Source organism: Strongylocentrotus purpuratus, unplaced genomic scaffold, assembly GCF_000002235.5.
Source record: "Strongylocentrotus purpuratus isolate Spur 01 unplaced genomic scaffold, Spur_5.0 spur5_scaffold_19, whole genome shotgun sequence".
NCBI classification, from domain to species: Eukaryota; Metazoa; Echinodermata; class Echinoidea; order Camarodonta; family Strongylocentrotidae; genus Strongylocentrotus; species Strongylocentrotus purpuratus.
This window is the reverse complement of record NW_022145604.1, coordinates 20,058,118-20,066,671: the sequence shown is the minus strand read 5'-3', so window position 1 is coordinate 20,066,671 and position 8,554 is coordinate 20,058,118.

Here is an 8,554-nt window from a genome sequence, read left to right as displayed (position 1 = left end):
AACGAAGAAAACATGATTTTATGGAATATTATGCACAAAGCAAATGAAGGAGAGCTCGTATAATAAGTCACAGAGTTGCCAATTTGTATTTGATTGATCACAACTTCAATAATTCATAACTTTCTTATTTTCATTCAGAATTTGCTCAAACTTTCACTCACCTGATTTTCTTATTATTCTGCCTCTATCGAAACAAACTTATTTTGGGGGTGGACTTTCCCTTTAACATATTTCATGATCAATTAGATATTCACATTCCTAAAGTTAAAGACAAAGGAACTACCTACAAAAAATCACAGAGACTTCCATGGATTTCTAAATCACTTTTACGTTCAATTAACAGAAAAAATAACTTTTAATAAATATGTAAAATGAAAGGTACTGAACAGGCAAAAGCTAGATACAACAGTTATAAAAATATTTTAACTAAAACAATACGATTAGCAAAAGAAGCTACTTTACGAACCAGTTACTTTTATAAATTAAGAACGATGTTCAAAACACATGGAAGATTTTAAAACAAGCAATGAATTTATCCAATAACAAATCAGATATAACTAAAATTAGGTATAATGATGATATGGTCGAAGATCCTGAAAACATAGCCAATACTTTCAACAACTTTTTTTCCTCTATAGGGACAAACTTGGCTGAAGGTATTCCTCCTTCAGCCAAACATTTTTCTGATTACCTAGGCACACCCAACCCCAATACTATTTTCTCACTCCTATAGTTAAAGAAGATATCATTGATATTGTATCTAATTTGAATAACAAAAAGAGTCCCGGCTATGACGACATTAATAATTTTATTCTAAAAGGCAGGCGCGGATCCACGGGGGGGGGGGGGGGCCGACGGGCCCGCCCCCCCCCCTGGCTTTTTTTTTTTTTTTTTTTAATAAAAAAAAAAGTTTTCGGGGTCAAATACAAAAAATAAATGATGCATACTCCCCCCCCCCCCCCCCCACTGAGCGAGATATTGGTAGGCTCGATTTTCACATTTTCGGGGTCATATACCCCAAAAAAAATGATGCTCACTACCCCCCCCCCCCCCCCCCCCCCCCCACTGAGCGAGATATTTGTGGGCACGATTTTCACATTTTCGAGGTCAAATACGAGAAAAAAAATTATGATCACTACCCCCCCCCCCCCCCCCCCCCACACACTGAGCGAGATATTGGTCGGCGCGATTTTCACATTTTAGGCCCCCCCCCCTATCGGCACATCCTGGATCCGCCCCTGCTAAAAGGTGGAATATCTTCAATTGAAAATCCTTTAGTACACATTCTTAATTTATCGTTACTTAATGGACAAGTCCCAGATAATATGAAAATCGCAAAAGTCACACCCCTGTACAAAAAAGGTGATAAGTTGAATGTCAGTAATTATCGACCAATCTCTTATTATCCTCCTTGTCGAAAATTCTAGAAAAAGTTGTTTATCGTAGAACTGTTTACTTTTTAAAAACTCATAGTATTTTTTCCAACTTTCAGTTTGGATTTAGAGAAAAACATAGTACAGAACATGCCTTATTGAATTTTATTGACAAAGTAGCGCATGCTTTAGACAATTCTTCTCACCTGGTTGGCATCTTCCTGGACTTCTCCAAGGCCTTCGACACCATCAATCATGACATCTTATTATTCAAACTTTCTCATTATGGGGTGCGTGGGAAGGCCTTGGAGTGGTTTAGGAGTTACTTATCCAATAGACGAAAATATGTATTCTTGAATGATCATACTTCCAATATGCAAAACGTAAATTGTGGAGTACCGCAGAGAAGTTTGTTGGGCCCTTTATTGTTTATTATTTATATTAATGACTTTTGTAAATCATCCGATGTCCTTTCATTTATACTTTTTGCAGACGATTCTAATTTATTTTATTCCCATAGAAATCAAAATTCCCTAGTCAACGTTGGGTAAATTCTGAACTTGAAAAAGTCACCCAATGGATAAAAGCAAACGAACTATATATCCCTTAACCTCCAAAAAACCAAATATATGTTATTTAGTAATTCTATTGACACACTGCCCAAGAATATCATTTTTGACGATATCCCCTTGGAAGTTGTTTCATTCATTAAATTTTTAGGCATAACTGTTGATAACAAACTTTCGTGGAAATACCATATAGATAATACATGTAAGATCATTTCACGGAATATTGGCATAATAAATAAAATTAAATTTCATTTTCCGACATCATCCCTACTCATGCTTTATTCATCTTTAATTTTACCATACCTGACTTATGGAATACTTACTTGGGGCAACACGCAGCAAACTCTATTAAATAGACTGTTATTATTACAAAAGAAGTCTCTCCGTATTATTTACCATTCTGCTCCACTCTCACACACAGACCCGTTATTTGTTAATGGCAGACTATTACAAACAAATGACCTGTATCTACTTCACTTAGGACAATTTATGTATAAGTATTAAAAAAAGACCCTTCCACATATATTTGATGCCATGTTCCCCCTAAATCGGTCATTTCATGATTACCCAACTAGACGGTCAAACGAGTTTCACCTTCCACTCTTTAGAACTTTATTAGCGAAGAAGTCTTTTATGTATGATGGTCCTAGATTTTGGAATTCTCTAAGTGAAAGTATTAAAAATAGTCCATCCCTAAATTCTTTCAAGAAAAATCTAAAGACATGTTTCCTCAAATCTTATAGTAATATACAAGAATAATCTGATAATAGTTGGTAATCATCTTAATTTCTCATTTAGGTCTTCATCATCTGCTCGATTAATTTAATATTTATTTGGTCTTATGATCTTACCTTCCCAAAATTAACATTTTAACTTACTTTTTCCGGTCATGATTTGTCCTGCTTCTTCTTCTTCTTCTTCCTTCCCCCTTTTCCCCTTTCCTTCTTATCTGTTTTTACTTCTCCTTGTTCGTTTCGTGTTTGTAAATTGTATGTTGTTTTGAAATATTGTCTTGTGTTTTCTAAGTTTTCGTAGGCAAAATTTGAAACATTTATATTTTTATTTTTTCTGGGGGATCCACAACCTACAAGCACTGCTTTTTAGTGGATCCCCCCCCCCCCCATTTCCTCAGAAATTAAGAAATTCTTGTAATAATTTTATTGTGTGCAAAGTTTATTTGTATAGTTTCTTGAAAAAATGAATTATGTATGAAATCAAATGTAATATCTTTGTTTACCTTTCTGTTGGAAATGAAATAAAATATGAATATGAATATAAGTACAGTGGAAGGAATATAATAAGTAACATTCATGTTTTCATCAACCTTCAACAATGTTACAGAGTCAATTTAATCGCCTCTAAGTAATAACAAAAAAGACTAACGCCATTAAAGATGTTACCAGTATTAAATAATGATACACAATATATTCAAATGATTTTTCTAGCTCTGAATGCTGCACAAAGTGAACCAGGAACAAGCCTAAAATCTATTACTCCTTATTACTCATTAGCAAAGGGTTGCTATCTCAGTGATTTCGGAGCCTGGGGTGTACATATTACAGATATATTTGGATTCCTTGACAGCGCTATATAATTGAATGTTGCTAAATATTTTCTCACAAATTGGGCCCCCTCCCCTGTACTGCCGCCGGCTGGATACACCCCTGAATATAGTATACCGACCCATGAAGTGCACATCCACACGCATAGCCTTTGCAATTCAATCGTTTTTATATAAAGAGTGACTCAGATCGTGCCAAGCGTCTTGACTATTTTTAATTTCTATTTCTATTTCTTGAAAAAAATTACTTCTGAATATACTCTCCACGAATTTATTACGGAAGCCACCTGATCAGATCAGATATTCATGAACCATAAGAACATTATGACATGTCTGAAGGCACAAACGGTCAATAAGATAGGAAAAAATGACGCCTCTTACATTGATTGTATATGACTTATAATTCGATTTCTTTCGTCTTAATCATCTGCTGAAAATTCAAGGACCCTCCAAATCTTGGGAGGAATGTAATTATTTGAAAGGTACTATATTTTTCATGTAAGAGCTGCTGATGAATTGCATCCCTTGAAACATCCCTCTTCGATTTTTTTTCCTTCAGTATTAACCGAGTCAATAACATGCATTTTCCCCTCTCATTCCCCATTATACTCCTCTCTCTCTCTCTCTCTCTCTCTCTCCCCCCTTCTCTCTCTCTCTCTCTCCCCCCCCCCCCTCTCTCTCTCCTCTCTCTCTCTCTCTCTCTCTCTCTCTCTCTCTCTCTTTCTTTTTTGTCCACCCTTACTCTAACTCCCTCCATCTCTTTCAATCCCCTCCTATCTCTCTCTCTCTCTTTTTCCCCCCCCCTCTCCTATCTCTCCTATCTCTCATTCTCTCTCTCTCTCCTATCTCTCTCTCTCTCTCTCTCCCCCTCTCCCTTCTCTCCCTTCCTTCTCTCTTCATTAGGAAAAAATGATCTGCCTTTATTATATACATCACAACGCATAAATTAAATTAAATAGAAGAACATTATTTATGCAATCATTTTGTAATTAATAAGCCTATGTTATGATGCCTAATGCCTGCCTAAGATTGTCTAGGCCTCTTTATTCATTATGAATGAATATGGGGCCTCTTAATTTTTATTTTCATGTGAGATTAAAAGATATACTAAAAAAATCCTCTCTTTAAACATCAGCTCGGATTTATTTTTGTTGTTGATTTTTTAGCAGTCACCTCAGCGTGCAAATAAGCGGCCCTTTTGACGATAAAGAGCATTGTGTAAAAATGCAAACGGAACCTTGAACCACCATTTATTTAGTGGCATATAGAAGATAACTCAATTATCTATATTTTATGGTCAAATATATATATGGTCAAATTCCTAGAAAGTTACAATTTTTTTTTGTTGATGTGTCAAAATAATGAAAATAAGTTTTGATTCACTTTGAATCATGTTTTTTGATAATAATTACTTCTTATTGAATTGTTATCAAAATGTAGGTAATTTAATTTTTTTTTGTGTGCCACCAAACACATGTTGGTTCAAGGTTCCCTAACATTATTATTTGACAAAATACATTACTATTTTTCGTCAATAGGGCTGCTTTTTAGACGGCGCCTCCGATTTATGGGGTGACTGCTTCAAATAAAGAAGAAAAAAAAACCTCTGAAGTATGGTGTATTGTGATATTTTGTATATTTTATGGAATAACCAAATAGTGCTTAGTTTGTGAAGTAGTAGTGACAACCAGCTCTAAAACCAAGCATGGTAAATTGATATTTGCCCCCCCCCCCGCTAATATGTCAAAAGTAGCTCGTTTCAATAATGCTACGGTCAGTCGGTCACAAAGGTTCGTACGAACGATAATTTCGTACGAATCTCCCTGTTTTTCCATTGTCTTCCCGAATTTCCATTGTCTGAAAAATCGTTCGTACGGCGTTCGTAGCAGTTCGTAATGGCATTTGTGACCGAGGCTTAAAGGCCCACTGCACTACTTGTAGGTACTTGCGCCCTCTTACAACAAACAATGCCTAATCGGTGACCATTGGTCCCCCATGATCCTCTTTTTCTTATGTTAACTGAGAGCTGAGTTGATGAGATAACCACCTGTCCAGTGACCTTGCAGGCAGGGGCGTCGCTAGACCTTTTTCAGTTGGGGGGGGGGGGGGGGTGTAGAGGCCAACAATTACCGACAAAACTAGCCACCAATTACCGACAAAATTAAATGTCCAATATCTACAAATTCAACCCTATAAACGTGGGGCCGAAGGCTAAATTGTTTTTCCTATGGACTATCTATAGTACTTGCATATGCGCAAAATTGTCATTTTCCTCGACGACATAATATACGAATTATTTCTTCAATTTAGTCAGCATCATAGCTATATATTTTAATGCAGGCGCGGAGCTAGGATCTTATTTTAGGGATGGGCGGTAGTGAACAAGAGATTCACTTTAAAGCGCTTATTAGTGGGGTGTGGGTGATGGGCCTCCCGCGCGAAGCGCGGAAGCTTAGACGTTTCCTTAAATTATCAGGAAAAGAAGACGATTAATATTATTGTACCGTTTTCGACTGGTAATCCGTGGCTGTATAAAGTTCCCCCCCCCCCTCCCGCGCGGAACGCTAAAGCTTTGACGTTTCATTAAATTATTATAAAAAAGAAGACGATTTGCTGTACCGTTCTCGACTGTTTATCCTTTTCGGAATTCAGTCCCCCCCCCCCTCCCGCGCAAAGCGCGGAAGCTTTGTGGTTTCATTAAATCATGAGAAAAAGCAGACGATTCGGTGTACTGTTCTCGACTCTTAATCCTTGTCTGAATTCAGTTTTTCCCTCTCCCGCGCGAAGCGCGGAAGCTTTGACGTTTCATTAAATTATGAGAAAATGCAGACGATTCGGTGTACTGTTCTCGACTCTTAATGCTTATCTGAATGAAGCTTCCCCCTCCCGCGTAAAGCGCGGAAGTTTTGACGTTTCATTAAATTATTAGAGAAAGAAGACGATTAGTCGTACCGTTTTCGACTCCTATTAAGCCCTATTCATCCGAATTCAGTTTTCCCCTCTCGCGCGAAGCGCGAAAGCTTTGACGTTTCCTCATATTATTAGAGAAAGAACATGATTCGTTGTACCGTTTTGACTCTAAATAAGCCCGTTAAATTGCGTCTGAATTCAGTTTCCCCCCTCTCGCGCGAAGCGCGGAAGCTCAGACGTTTCCTTAAATTATTAGAGAAAAAACACGATTCGTTGTACCGTTTTCGACTCTAAATAAGCCCTATTAATTTTGTCTGAATTCAGTTTCCCCCTCTCGCGCGAAGCGCGGAAGCTTTGACCTTTCCTTAAAATTATTAGAGAAAGAACATGATTCGTTGTACCGTTTTCGACTCTAAATAAGCCCTATTAATTTTGTCTGAATTCAGATTCCCCCTCTCGCGCGAAGCGCGAAAGCTTTGACGTTTCCTTAAATTATTAGAGAAAGACGATTCGTTGTACCGTTCTCGACTCGTCTATATGAAGTTTCCCCCTCTCGCGCGAAGGGCGAAAGCTTTGACGTTTCCTCAAATTATTAGAGAAAAAACACGATTCGTTGTACCGTTTTCGACTCTAAATAAGCCCTATTAATTTTGTCTGAATTCAGTTTCCCCCTCTCGCGCGAAGCGCGGAAGCTTTGACCTTTCCTTAAAATTATTAGAGAAAGAACATGATTCGTTGTACCGTTTTCGACTCTAAATAAGCCCTATTAATTTTGTCTGAATTCAGATTCCCCCTCTCGCGCGAAGCGCGAAAGCTTTGACGTTTCCTTAAATTATTAGAGAAAGACGATTCGTTGTACCGTTCTCGACTCGTCATATGAAGTTTCCCCCTCTCGCGCGAAGGGCGAAAGCTTTGACGTTTCCTCAAATTATTAGAGAAAGAACACGATTCGTTGTATACCGTTTTCGACTCTAAATAAGCCCTATTAATTTTGTTTGAATTCAGATTCCCCCCTCTCGCGCGAAAGCTTTGACGTTTCCTTAAATTATTAGAGAAAGAAGACGGTTCGTTGTACCGTTCTCGACTCGTCTATATGAAGTTTTTCCCTTCCGCGCGAAGCGCGGAATTTTGTGGCGTTCCATCACAATATAGAGAAAGGAAGACGATTCATCGTACCGTTTTCGACTCTTATTAAGCCCTATTAATCTGAATTCAGTTTCCCCTCTCGCGCGAAGGGCGAAAGCTTTGACGTTTCCTCAAATTATTAGAGAAAGAACACGATTCGTTGTACCGTTTTCGACTCTAAATAAGCCCTATTAATTTTGTCTGAATTCAGTTTCCCCCTCTCGCGCGAAGCGCGGAAGCTTTGACGTTTCCTGAAATTATTAGAGAACGAAGACGATTCGTTGTACCGTTCTCGACTCGTCTAAATGAAGTTTCCCCTTCCGCGCGAAGCGCGGAATTTTGGGCGTTTCATCACAATATAAAGAAAGAAAGACGATTCGTCGTACCGTTGTTGACTCTTAAACCTTGTTTGAATTTAGTTTCCCCGAAAATTTTAAACTTCTGATTTCTTTAGCTGATATTATAGGCAAGTGAAACTTCGAGAAAATACAAGTAACTGTTGTAGTCACTCTCGAAGTCGTCAAAGCGGATAAGAAGTCACAGTTCGTAGGGAAAAAAACTTGTCGACCGACCGACAATATACTTCTGCATTGATATAGTACACGAGGATCGAGCAAGAATACCGACACAGCTGACCCGACACAGCAACATATTTACCCGTGTCTTTCTTGCTCCCTCGACGAGACGACTCCACCCAACAACCCCCTCGTCTCTTTTACTCCCACTCCTCCTCTCTCAGTCTCTTATCTTCCCTCTCTCTCATCTCTTTCATCCCCCGTTTCTTTTGTTTCCCTTTCACTCTTTTTTCCTTTTCTTTCTTTTCCTTTCTTTCCTCTCCTCTCTCTTTTTCTTTTTTCTCTTTCTTTCTTCTCTTTTCTTCCTTTCTTTTCCTTTCTTTCCTTTCTTTTCCTTTCTTTCTTTTCTTTTCTTTTCCTTTTCTTTTTTTCTTTTCTTTCCCTTTCCCTCTCTTTTTTCCCCTCCCCCTTTTCTCTTTTTCCCGACGGCAGCGCAATTTT